This window comes from Agrilus planipennis, unplaced genomic scaffold, assembly GCF_000699045.2.
Source record: "Agrilus planipennis isolate EAB-ADULT unplaced genomic scaffold, Apla_2.0 scaffold40, whole genome shotgun sequence".
Lineage (NCBI taxonomy): Eukaryota > Metazoa > Arthropoda > Insecta > Coleoptera > Buprestidae > Agrilus > Agrilus planipennis.
This window is the reverse complement of record NW_020438938.1, coordinates 666,965-681,716: the sequence shown is the minus strand read 5'-3', so window position 1 is coordinate 681,716 and position 14,752 is coordinate 666,965. Positions and strand designations below refer to the sequence as shown.

The 14,752-nt window shown below is 38.1% G+C and overlaps 1 protein-coding gene across 9 annotated transcripts in view; it reads left to right on the top strand.

Annotated features, from left to right (window-relative positions):
- Positions 1-14,752, top strand: part of LOC108740886 (homeobox protein homothorax) — a 286,672-nt gene that overhangs the window by 168,099 nt on the left and 103,821 nt on the right. The gene's annotated exons all lie outside the window — the stretch shown is intronic.

Below are 14,752 nucleotides of genomic sequence, written 5' to 3'. Positions count from 1 at the left end.
TCCATCTCTATAAAGACATACCTACCGCTTCGGCCTTCTTTCAATGTCATAAGGAGATCATAATCCTATTTGAAATAGTACATTATATTACTGAGACGAGATCGGAATGCATCAGGTGAATGATAAAATCGGGGATTTCTTTCTTTCGGAAATTTCTATTGTGAATTAATTAGCTTTTATAATTGACGGCCAATATTATTAGGTTTATTAATTTATTGTTGTTTTCTGAATTGTGACACCTACACTCGCTAATCTTCATTGCAGTTGATCATGCAACATTTTCTTGTTTTCGTTTGTGTCTGTACATATATACTACCCTACCTAGGTTATAGGATGCTGTTCGGGAATCCCTAAAATTAATAATTGAAAATTGCGTGCGAAGAAAAGGTGTTGGCGCTGTTAACAGGGGCGGGAAGGCGTATATAGCCCGGCTATATTGTCTCTGGACATGCACGGGAAAACACACCTGGCCGTATTAGTTCGGGCATGTCCTCAATTATTGTGGGGTTTGCCTGGTCCTTTTCTTGTTTGTTTTTTTCTCTTTCATTTTTCATTTACCTTGTTGGGCAATTTTTGCGATTGGATTTTCTGTTTAAGCACAAAGTGTATTAATCGCAATCCCTGCACTCTTTGTTAATGATGGATAATTAATATCGATATTATGTTCAAAATTGTACAAATATATTTTACTTTGTGATAGGGGAAAATGGAAGCGGTACTAACAGATCAGTACTGTATGAAAATAAATAAAAGTAAAACTAAAATACTGGTATGCAAGGGAAGAAAAAGTAGGGAAAGAGCGAATATAAAGATAGGAGACGAAAAATTAGAAGAAGTGGCTGATTTTAGATACCTAGGAAGTCAGATAAGTNAAGGATAGATATGCAGGGGCAAAATATTAGTATGCTTAGATTTGCAGATGATATAGCAGTATTAGCATCTAGCCTAGCAAGTAGTTAGAGATAGCTTTAAATAAAATGGAAGCGGTATTGACAAAACAGTACTGTATGAAAATAAATAAAAGTAAAACAAAATGCTGGTATGCAAGGGAAAAAATAGGGAAAGAGCGAATATAAAGATAGGAGATGAAAAAGTAGAAGAAGTGGCTGATGTTAGGTTTCTAGGAAGTCAGATAAATCGGAAGGAGTAGTAGGGATATTAAGCAGATGATAGCACAGGGTCGAGCCGCTTTCAATAAAATTAAGTCATTTCTACCCTCGCGAGCGGTTTAGTTTAGAAATTTGAAATGCGGAAAAGAAAAGGTTAGAAGCATTCGAAATGTGGTATTATCGGCGAGTGATGAGGATACCGTGGATAGAGAAGGTTAGAAATGAATAGGTATTATTAAGAATAGCAGACTCTATGAAAGTTAATAAAAAATAGGCGAGATAGGTTGGTAGGACATTTTGTCAGGCATGAAGGTCTAGTCCGAGACATATTAGAGGAAAATACGGAAGTTAGGAGGGGTAGAGGTAGACCTAGATTAGATTACTGTTCGCAGAATAGGAAAGAGTGGAGGTACGTGTCCAACCAGTTTTAGGACTGACGACCTTATGATGATAATGAACGTTAGTAGTTGCTCAACTAATCCGTTTGCTGTTTATGCCATGTTTAAAGAATCCTGCAGATTGTCTACAATTGAGAAACGTCGCATTCGATCTCGTATAGATATATATTTTTTCTCTCAATTGAACTTTAATACTTCCCATCCGTATCGAGTCTCTCCGACTGCGTCCACGTTACAATAATAATCAAGTGAATTAATTTTTCATTTCCAAGTCCCGTGATGGTCTGTCCACTAAATCAGGATTAAAGCGAGCGCTTCTTCGGCAGTGAGCGGTAAAAAGTTTTTATAATACGGATCCAATGGATAACCTAGCGTGTAAAAATGCTCTGTCTCTGTAATGCCTGGCCTGCTGCTGCATCCATCTCTATAAAGACATACCTACCGCTTCGGCCTTCTTTCAATGTCATAAGGAGATCATAATCCTATTTGAAATAGTACATTATATTACTGAGACGAGATCGGAATGCATCAGGTGAATGATAAAATCGGGGATTTCTTTCTTTCGGAAATTTCTATTGTGAATTAATTAGCTTTTATAATTGACGGCCAATATTATTAGGTTTATTAATTTATTGTTGTTTTCTGAATTGTGACACCTACACTCGCTAATCTTCATTGCAGTTGATCATGCAACATTTTCTTGTTTTCGTTTGTGTCTGTACATATATACTACCCTACCTAGGTTATAGGATGCTGTTCGGGAATCCCTAAAATTAATAATTGAAAATTGCGTGCGAAGAAAAGGTGTTGGCGCTGTTAACAGGGGCGGGAAGGCGTATATAGCCCGGCTATATTGTCTCTGGACATGCACGGGAAAACACACCTGGCCGTATTAGTTCGGGCATGTCCTCAATTATTGTGGGGTTTGCCTGGTCCTTTTCTTGTTTGTTTTTTTCTCTTTCATTTTTCATTTACCTTGTTGGGCAATTTTTGCGATTGGATTTTCTGTTTAAGCACAAAGTGTATTAATCGCAATCCCTGCACTCTTTGTTAATGATGGATAATTAATATCGATATTATGTTCAAAATTGTACAAATATATTTTACTTTGTGATAGGGGAAAATGGAAGCGGTACTAACAGATCAGTACTGTATGAAAATAAATAAAAGTAAAACTAAAATACTGGTATGCAAGGGAAGAAAAAGTAGGGAAAGAGCGAATATAAAGGTAGGAGATGAAAAATTAGAAGAAGTGGCTGATTTTAAATATCTAGTCAGATAAGTCAGGACGAAAGGAGTAGTAGGGATATAAAGCAGAGAATAGCGCAGGGTCGTGTCGCCTTTAATAAAAAGAAGTCACTTCTGTGTTCGCGAACGGTTAAATTAGAAATTCGAAAAAGGTTGTTCAAGGTGTATGTTTGGAGCACGGCGTTGTACGGGTGCGAAACATGGACAGTGGGTGCGGCCGAAAAGAAAAGGTTAGAAGCCTTCGAAATGTGGTGTTATAGGCGGATGATGAGGATATCGTGGGTAGAAAAGGTTAGAAATGAAGAGGTGTTAGAAAGAATAGGAGAACAGAGGACTCTATGGAAGTCAATAAAAAATAGGCGTGATAGGTTGGCACCTTTTCAGGCATGTAGGTCTAGTCAGAGACATATTAGAGGCAGAAGCAGGAGTTAGAAGGGGTAGAGGTAGACCTAGTTTACTGTTGCAAATAATTAAGGATGTGGGTTGTTCTAGTTTTAGGGAAATTCGAAGTTTAGCTCAGGATAGGAAAGAGTGGAGGTACGTGTCCAACCAGTCTTAGGACTGACGACCCTATGATGATGATGATAGAAAAATGCCCACAAGGAAGCAATTCCCATTGAAATATAGTAAAAGTTGGTAGTTTGACCCTGCCCCTTGGTAGGAAAACTAACAATTGAATGGAAAAACATTACTCAAGGTTAATCCAAAGGCACATCTCGAAATGTTCTAGTATTTCAGAGAGATTATTCTCGATTCACAAAATTGGACCAACATCAAGTGCATGTTGAGATGCGATACGTTGTGAACTGGTTCTGTTTTTTTTTCCTTGTTATTTTTTTAATGAAGTTAAAACAAGGATCGAAACGGGCTGAGCATCTTTAACGTCTACCCCACATCGTTTAATAATAAAATTTATGCGGTACTTAATCCGGTGTTCTTAGAGAGGAACAAGCATTTTAGTCTGCGGTACGCGGTACATTTGCATAGTTTAATACCGAATGTTTATGGGCATAACATGCTTTTTAATTTTGCCAAGAACGTCAATAAACACTACTTAAAAAACCAATTAATTGTGATTACCGCCGTTGATACGTTTTATAGACCATAAACGCGGGCAGCCGCGCGGTCGGCGCGTACAAATGCCGAACGGGAAGGGAGAGCGAGCGAGAACGCGACTTGTACTCTTCGGCAATCGAATTTAATATCTTCGGTTGCAAAACTTTCAATTGCGAAAATCTTTATCACCACTTGAACGCCCTCTTTATAGATATAAACACTCCATTTGCATTCCGTATTGCGCCACGACGAAACACTATACGCGCTTGTTAAACTTGCGGCGTATAAAAAAATCTTATACGATTACTAGCTTTTAATTTACCATTCTCTGTTTTATGATTGGCTAATAATAAACTTTCTTACGATTATACCGCTTATAAGTATTACTGTAACTTGCCGTTTCCTGTAATTGCAAACATAAATATTAGTTACTTTATGCATATATTTATCAAGTACAGTTAAAGGGTGGTCCCATCACCATACGATTTGGATTTGTTCCGATAATAAGTGGATACGTGTTTTAACACTTAAAGTTCTGGTCTTAATATTTATTGCTATCCATTTAGATGTTTGGCAATTGTAATTTAATTCATCGGTTTAAAAGTCACCAATCTTTTGATGTGTTTAAATGTCAATGTTACGTAATAGGATTTGGTAGCGACAGTGGCTATGCCATGGAGGAACTATTTGTCCAAATTCAGACTAGTTACCTCCACATGTGTATTAGTCTTCCTATGTTAAAGCATATACATCCCAGATTATCCCACATTTTGTATAGGTCTTACGATTTATCAAGAGCTTCCAATTTTGCAATTAGTTAAATTAGGTACAAACATTTGCCTCTTTTTAGAAATTTCATATTCTACCTACCAGTTGGCGTATTTTGCGATTAAATCCATTTGTCATCTGCTTTATAGCCAATGGTTAATATAGCATTTGACGATGGAAATTGCTCGTGCCATTCGTAATCATTGCTTTACATCGAACATTAAAAAATACTTTATCCTTGTCATTGGTCGTGTACGCAAACAATTCAATAATTCAAGACAGAGAAAACCGATTAGCGCAACTAACAGTTTCGTTCTTTGTTGTTAGCGTGGATATTTAATAACACGTACAAGTACGCAAGTAAGTACGTGAAGCTAAATAAATAATGAGCTTAATTAAGCGACACCTTGCCAAATTAATTCTTGAAACCTTGTCGCCGTACTCCTCCTGGTTTGTCTACCTCGTAAGTATTTACATAAATGATGCTCTGTTCTTCTCTAGTTTTTCTTCTAAATGTTTCGCTAAATGAGTTACATACAGGGAGTGATCCACATGTAGGAGGTAAGCTGTAATAAGTGACTGGAAAGTTCGTTATCTTGCATACGAAGTTAGTCGACTATACACGGGACTTCAGTGTTCTGTTGCCCATTATTTCAATGAAGGAACCGCAATGTCTCTCAATTGTTGTCCGATATGTAGGAAAATTTTTGGAAGAAGCCCGGTATATAAATTATTTAAGTGTACGCGAACGTGTGTAATTTAATCACGTATACAGATCGCCTGCTTTCTGCTATGTTTTAATTGGTAGATGTACACGGGAGATAACAACGAGTCAAGTATAAATGTCATTTCCTCTAGCACATTATTCAAGCACGTAGCGTTTTAATTAATACGAGTCGTGATTATAGTTTCGTAAAAAAAAAGAAGAACCGACGGCGACGTCAACTCTTTAACGAACGCTGACAAACTCGTATGAGTTCTATATCTGCATCTAAATAGACGGTGCCTTCTGGAAAACGTTTTAGTTATAATGTATTAAAAGATGCAAGGGTTCAAAACAAATTCCCACCAGCCACTAATGCTGGTGATTGGCCAGTCCCTCCGGACTACGCTAGAAGGTAGGGCGGAAGGCCCTTTTCAGCCTTCTTTCAGGAATCGTAGGATTGGGTGAGTGGTGGTTCGGGTGAGACGGACGAAATGAAGACTGAAGAGAATGAAAGATTATCTGTGTATCACCCAAGCATTTGCCCATGTGATCTAAGGAAATCACAGAAAAACTTGGGACGAGGCAGGCGGACTTGGGATCGAACCGGCGTCCTCCCGAATGCTAAGCGGTGGTCTAAACCTCTGGGCCAGTCCGCTCGGAAGGATTCAATAATTTATCACCTAGTAGCTGTAATTCCGGCATCACCCGAGTTGTCCTGGCCGCAGAAAAAAGGATACTATCTGCCGAGAAACGATGCCTAAGAAGGCATTTATACCAATTTCCATATACTGTATTGATTATATGCTAGGGGGTAATAATTGTAACTTAATAGCTAATCGGAAGTACCTAGTGTTTGAGTAGGCAGCAGGTATATGATTAATGATCATGTACCAATATCGAGTTAAACCTTTGTGTTCATTAAAAGAGAGTGTGCGGGACGACTGGAGCGACGGCCTGAAGAGAAGGTAAACAGCAATTTTTTTGCACAGCACGAATAGTTGGCTCGTTGGATTACGGACCGTAATGCAGATGCGTAACCGTAGAAGATACGATACACGTGACACATGTTCTTACGTGCAATATACTAAGCATTTTGTGCGATTGTCAAAGGCGACGGTGACATGGGCAAAAATGCACCTAGAAATTATTATATGCATATGGACGCATGGACAGACCACTACGTAACGTTTTGTATAGCCGTACACCGTATAATATATATCTACATATGTAAGTGTGTGGATGTGAAGTTTGCATTTTCTTGTATTCATAAAAGTAGTTATGTTTACTGCTAACGAGTTGCAACGGAATATTTTATGGAAATAGCGCCCGTGAGATGCAGGTTCCAACTCATTTAAAAAGGAGCTACAAACAGCCAGGCTGCCTGCAAGGCGCTCACACGTATATGGTGAGATAGACACACTGCGGATCGCGGCTTTGTTGGCAAAACGTTCCTATATCGCTCGTGGTAATGCTGCATTACGAGGGGACATCCAAAATTTTTCTGTTTCATCCACAGCATCTGGAAGTGTATCAGGACAAACAGGATGATGCTAGAAAGTAGAAGAACAGAGCGCGCTATAGATGACAATCTTGAGATCTTGGTAGGAAATGCAAAGTTGTTAGAGGCATATTAGAAGCAAATACACTAGTGAATAGGAGCAGAGACTAAATCCTGTAGGCTATCCATTCTCTATATTGATATCAAGGAAGATCTCGTAGTACTCATTGAATGAATTCCATTACCGATCCTGTGGAGTACCCATTCTCTATATTGATATCAAGAAACATCACTCGTAGTACTCATGAAGGTGTACCAATACCGATCATGTAGAGAATCCATTCCCTATATTGATATCAAGGAAGATCTCTCGTGGTACTCATGAAGGAATACCATTACCGATCCTGTAGAGTACCCATTCCCCATATTGATATCAAGGAAGATATCGTAGTACTCATGAAGGATTCCATTACCGATCCTGTAGAGTACCCATTCTCTATATTGATATCAAGGAAGATCTCGTAATACTCATGAAGGAATACCATTACCGATCCTGTAGAGTACCCAACTATATTGATATCAAGGAAGATCTCATAATACTCATGAAGGAATACGGAATACCATTACCGATCCTGTAGAGTACCCAAGATCTATATTGATATCAAGGAAGATAGCGTAGTACTCATGAAGGAATACCATTACCGATCCTGTAGAGTACCCAACTATATTGATATCAAGGAAGATCTCATAATACTCATGAAGGAATACTATTACCGATCCTGTAGAGTACCATTCTCTATATTGATATCAAGGAAGATTTCTCGTAGGAATACCATTACCGATGTCTAATTGTATACGGATTTGCTACATGAGTACGGCTCCCAATTTTACGTTTCTGTTTTCGTATTGTGGAATTCTTTCGGAGATTGGAGTGACCTTTCGGGCTTGTACCACGGTGTCCTCGTTCGTGAAATTTGTTGACCGAGTCCGGTACATGAAGTGTGCTACGAGGCCTCTATAACATGAAATGTATCATAAACGACACCAATAAAGACTGCTGCTATAAATAGCGCTAAGCAACCTGCTTCATTCTTAACGAGGAACTATTGTTGGGCAACAAAGGGACCTGTCTCATAATTTAAAGTATCCGATGATTTATTGGGTTCTCGCCTTGAGACTATTTAACAGTCTCGGGTTTCAAGTGTGCCTCTATTCGATAGTAATATTATGGACCGTAAGTTAACTAATACTTACTACAAATGACGACATCTTGCCTACACAATACCCTATTAGTATTATTCAAAATTTACTTATAATCAGCCGTAGTAATGAGACTTTCTTCTCAATGATTCATTCAGTTTGCTAACTGCATAACAGATAACGTAATAATGCAAATAAAGGTCGAAGGAAAAAATGGTGAATTATTTTTGATCATTATTACTACATTTGAAACTTTTTATCGGTGGTTAAAAAGGTAGTCTTCCCTGTTATTTTTCTTACCTGTAGGGTATGGAGTAGAGGTATGCGTTTAATCGGTTGTTGGCAGGGTGAAAAGCAGAGAAGGTCGGTCGAGTTATTATCGGAAAGTTTGAGAAGTTATCTACAACACAGCATCCAGTGATGATGATGATGATGATGTGTGTGCTCTCTGTGGCCCGGAGGGACCGCGTATGCCCACCGGTATAAGTGGAATAACGTGTCTTTGATAACACGCATCCAGTATAAGCACATACACACACGTAATTTATTATGAATGTGTAGGTAAAGATACATAAACGATAAACTCACGATTGCGCCTTGTAAAAATTTTAACCGAATAAAAGCGTCTATCCATCTGCGCGTCTCTGTTTTAAAAGTAAATAAAAGGAGACCGTCCGTTATCATTGCGATTACAATGAACAACTTAGCGTCTTCGTCATTTCGAAAAATTCCCACATTCGAAGACAAACATTCGCCGTAGTATTAACAAAGCCATTCTTAAAGTTTTTTGGTCCTTGTTCCTCATACAAAAGCTCATCATCATAAGGTTTTCAGTAAGAAAAATGATTGGACACACACCTACACTTCCTATTTTCAGTCAATCTTCCACATTAACCAATCTCGAGGGCAAAATTGATTTATTTTTGTTAAGAACAATCCGATTATGTCTATACGTTGATTGATATCTGTACCTGTGCTTTTCCATCTGAGTCAAATGACTCCTTAAACATCTAAAATTAGCTTTTCGTCCTTGTTCCTCTTACAAGCTTATCATCATAAGGTTTTCAGTACGAAAAACGGTTGGACACACACGTCCACTTCCTATGTTGAGCCAATCTTCCAAATTAACCAATCTCTAAGACGAAATTGATTTCTTTTTGTTAAAACCGATTCTGCCTATTCTTTGTTTGATATCTATAGCTTTGCTTTTTCAATCTAAGTCAAATGACTCCATAAATGTACTAAATCAACGATTTCTTCTAGTTCATCATCTCCTATTTTTATATTGTCTAACTCCCTTCCTAATATTCATTTCTCTTATTCAATAACTACCTGTTGCTCTTTATAGAAACTACATACATATGTCACTCTTCTACGCCCTTACATCTATAAGTATTTTTAATATGCTGTTAAGATGGTTCTTATTATTTTGATATTTTACTAATTTATGTCACCCTTGCTATAGGGGACTACCAAGACGAATTTTAAAGCAAATTGTTTGTCTGTAACAGTCCCATGAAAGTGTCGATGTCGCCAAAAACAGCAGTGGTGGGAATGCGGGTCTTATTATTTATATGTATATCCCTTAATTATTTGGAACAAGGGAGTTGTTAGTAAGAGTGCAATTTTCGCAGAGGAAAATTGCTTTAATTTTCGCGTGGTCGTCGTGAGAGCGCTGAGCTAACGTGAGCTGACGTGGCCCGTTCCATATTCTTTTCGTCGTCTGGGATGCCGTTAAGTTATGTAAACGACGCTATCTCATTAAAACATCTCGTTTGAAACAGACGGTGTGACGATGGAGAAATAATCTAGTTTGCACGATATAATCAGACGCCATTAGGGCTGTTATCACCCCAGGTATTTGGTTAAAAAAGCAATAGCCACCCCACAATTACTACCCGAAATGGGCCATCGTCATTTCCTCTAAACAACCCCCCGTTCCAATCCGCCCGTTATTAGTCAGTCGAGCAGTCGACGAGTGTGCCCCCTAAAAAATATATATTGCTCCTGTTGTTATTGCAAGCAGAAAAAGAAAATTCCCTACTGTTATATTCTCTATTTTCTCCATCTTCTTCGCTCTTGCTGAGTTCTGATGCGTTACCGAGACAGGATTTTCAAGATTGTATGCTCTCGGGACCATGCGTGCACTCTGCGGTTTTAATCTCCACTAAGCCGATTCCATGGAGCAGATTGTCGTTCTACTTTAAGCCGTCGCTAATAAGTCGAAAAAAAAAACAGAAAGAAAAATATCGAGGCAATTTAATAAGCAACTTGCTACAACTGTTTTTATGTCCGGTTTATTCAAATCGTTTACTTGGAAATCCATAATGTCGATGCAGATTATTTGTGAAATAAAAGCTGGAGTAGAGAAGTTACAAACAGTGCAAGTTCGATCTTTATGCAAACTGAAATATTTGCATACGAACTGTCAGTCAATAGACACAAAAGAAATGTTGAAAGACAGTAAATGAATGATATTTTGTTGTTGTCATTGATAAGTTTCGATCAAGTTTCGACTTCGTGAAGTTTAAAAGAATGCTCCTAAAACGTATTCGCCGTTGACAGCTGCGAAGTGCGAGACATCAGCGCCGGGAAAAGTATGCTTGGATGCGGAGTCGGGAAAAAAGCGACCTTAAATCTCTCTGCCGCTGAATAGACAGTCGACATCACATTTCTTGAAACGGAATTTTGCTCATTCTCGAGGGAATGCCAACAGCCAAGTCCAAGATTATAGTTTAGCCAGCGGTCGTCAAACTATTCTGCGCATTGTTCAACAAACAGGACACAACCAACAACAACAAGAAACGAAACAAATTAAATAAAATAATTCGAAGTGGTCTGTATTCTGTCGAAACTGCCAGACGCGGATCGCGATTTCGATCTTTTTGGATCTCATCAGCGCGTCGCAGGCAGCTGCGACAGAACACAGACCAACTTTTACCTGCTGTCTCAACAGTGCGTTTTAGAAAATACTACAAATGGCGCAGTAAACACCATCTGTAGCATGATGCTACATTTTAGAATTACGTATGCTTCAACAAGGTCCACTTGTGTGGATATCTACTTGCTGAAATCGAATCCCGGCTACAAGTGGACCTTGTTGGAACATAGGTACGTAATCCTAAAATATAGCATCGTGCTACAGATGGCGTTTACTGCGCCATTTGTAGTATTTTCTAAAACAAATTAAGTTAAATTAGAGAATCTAATCAATGAGAATTGGACCTTGACATTCATGACAGTGACTCCTATAAGTAGGTTTCGAGGCTGTTCAGTTCTGAAAAATTAGAAGTCAATTTGGAACTAATGAACGTATTATAGCCGACCAGTATAAGGTCCTAACGAGATCAGGGGCCTGCCTTGTGTGGACCCGTGCTGCTGTCTTAGATGGCTCATTACCAATAATGCCGTATGTGACCCTCCTAAGTATTATAGCAGCTAATTGCCCACGAAAGAAATAACTGCAAGTTTCTCTAAAAAGAGTTCATATATTTGATGTTTGCCTCTTCAAACCCTCATAAGGCAGATTAATGAAAAATCTACAGAGAAATCGTTCTATCGACTGCTCCTCATTTGCCACATGAGACCTACATGCTTCAACAGGAAAACTATGAGACTTCTAAATTCTAGTCCTGACTCCTGAGATGATGTTGATATGTCTTCATTGTAAGACGGCAAACAAATAATTCAAAATGAAAAAGCTGCTACCAATAAAAGGAAATGTATGGTGTAAAGTTTGAGAACTGCTGCGTCCGTGGAACTGCAAGAATGCTGCACCAGGCGAAGCGACGTCAACATCAAAAATCCGAGAGACCAGTTTCGGCACAAACAGAGGAAGAAGAGAGGCTGCGAGAATTGCAACAGGCATTATTTCTTCGGTTCCTTCTTGTCACTGAAACTACTAATTTGCAACGTTTTACTTTTTGACACTTTCAACAAATCACCGCGAGCCAAATTAGATGAGGACCGTATATGTGAGTGAACGAACAACACGAAAAGGATAAAGAAAGAGAGATAGAGAGGGAGCGAAAGAGACACCGATCGTCTAATAACAGGATATATAAAGTGGTATCGTTAAACGGTAATTCGAAAGTTAATCTTTTCGCCGATTGAACTCGAAATGTTTCAAATTAGCGGTGACAATTTGTTTAATTTGCGCTTAATCAGGGGGTCTGTTTTACAAGCCGTAAAAGGTTTCCGATTTCGACCTGCATGTGTTTCTTTCAGATTGCACATTTCGGCAATACTCGGACCCATAAATAAGGTACTACATTTTATTTTCTTTTATTTAAAACTGCTTGTCAGTAATCACAACATAACATGACACAGTGGTAAAGAAAGTGACGCTAGTTCTTGCACTATTGACAGGCGGCATGTTTAATTAATTGGGCCTTGTTTGACACCGTTACCACATCAACTCAAACATTTTTATTAATGATTTGATTTAAGTTCAGGGCTAGCTTCATAGTTGTATTACGGATAAAAATTATTTCTATTTCTTTTAGAAAGTTTTAGGTCTTTTAGTTACTATGTATTTTAGATATCCTTGTGGCCTTGTGCTAATTCTTTATTTATAAGTGACAGAGAAGTTCCTTGTGAGGTTATAATTTTTAATTTAACGAGAGAGAGATTATACTTGCTGTTGTAGAAGGACTTTATGAATGTATATACGTAATACATGCCAGCCAGCTACCTTAGAAGATCACAAAGTATGAAACGAGAAATTAAAATATAATGCACTTACGTAGATTCGCGTGATCCTGAAATTGTGCCAGGATAATGCACCCTTCCTTCTAAATTATTAATATTCATTAAATGCCTACCATTACAAAAATAGTCTCAGAAATAACTAACGATAAGTACAACTTTAAATGCACGAATTGTGCATAATAATTAGTTTCGAAGACAAACCAAAGGGATCACCTGAATTCCACAATAATTATAATTACCCGATTCGACCGACCCTACATGTGAATTTCCTTGAGAGAGACGAGCTTTGCTAGATAATAAAAACAACCGAAGTTGACATCATATCCGGTCAATATTTTAATTCACGATTCTTCTTTTATATTTATCTTTCTCCTTTTTGCTATTTTTAAAATTTCTGAAATATAAATGAGGAAGTTGCGCGCCGCGTAAACCACACGATTCTTAAAATATGATCGCGAACACGTGCTAAATAATTAACGTTTCTATTAGAAGACACTTAATTAGCATGATGAATGGAGCCCGGCTCGGCTCGGCTCCTCCGATGTCTTTTTGTCGTTGGATGCACAACACTCGTCGTGTACACACACGCGTTACAAATAGGAACGCTCTGGAATCTAGATAAGTACTAGATAAATATTACTCGGTAGACAAGGCGATTCATTCTGCTAATTTGACTCTTATTAAATGGAATCGATGGATTATTGATTTAATCAAGTCAGAAGATGATTTAGGCTTCTATTGCTGTCATCTAAAGAAATTAGATTTCCGGATTCTAACCGCGCCTTATTGATGAAGTTTCCATGACGGAGCATGCTGGCAGTTGAGGATGAATGGACACATAAAGTTCCTGAAGAAGTTCGTTGTGATAGGAGACGAAACGTCGACGCTACAATTGACCCTTATGGGAATTTCATCAATAAGCCACAGTTAGAATCCGGAAATCCAATTTATTTAATCAAATCAATGAGTACAGGATGTTCTAGTACAAAGTATTGTAGGTACTGACAATATTAATTGTAGTTGTAATTCTTTTAATAGATTTGAAAGTTTTACGGAGTTAAAAAGTACGAAAGCCTTTGCATTTTTCTCTTAAAATTCTGGGATTATTATTCCAGATCGTATCAGCGGCCCACTCGCTGGATTAAATGTCAGCGAGTTATGGCTGTTGACAAATACGAAGCAGATCTACTTGTAGATAGTGTCATTTTACGTGTAAAGAAAACAACTACACGCTATTATTATCTACTTATGTACAACTAAAAGTGTGTGCGTGCATGTATTTTCGTCTCTACCCGTATTACACCTCGTTCATCGTAATGTGTGTTCGAATTCATGAATTCATGCCTAATTTCAAAAACTCACGAAGTTTTCTACAATACAATTTTGCTTATTTAGTGATATGTAGGTATATTTGTTGCCCGATGGCGGCAGCCCTGTTGCTTAATTAAATGCGGGGTCGGAGCCCGTGAGCATTTAAAATGTTATTAACCATCGCAGACAGTCCCTCTGGAACAACTCTGCATATTGTAATAAGTGAAACCGTTTTAAAAGACCTATGGGGCATATGATGTTCACAATACGGTATTAAAGGCGAACGTACAGGTCTACCTACCTACGTGTGCTGCACGCAAAAAGTAATTAGCCCAGGTTGTGCCAAAATAGGGCGGGGCAGTCGTAAAATTTCGAAATTGCACACCGTTATTGTTAATAGTATATATAATTATCTAAAAGTAGCTTTTTTGTGAACGATATTGTACCGAACGGACGATTTATATAGGGTGTCCCATTTGAAACATAAAATGTTATAACACTTTTGACTTTTGAAACAAAATAAAAAATTATAAAATTATAACAGTTTCGCAAATTAATTACGATTGCCAGCTGATCGTAGAAAAATTCACCTTCGGTAGGTCGGAATCAGCTGCTTTTTGGGGTGATGTTATTGTTTATGTTTGGTATTAAGTTACGGATCAGCCGAAGAAAATGCACTCGCGTTAAGGTCCATTAGATGACTGAAACACGTTAGAAAAACTATGTACCTATCACAATCGAAAATCCC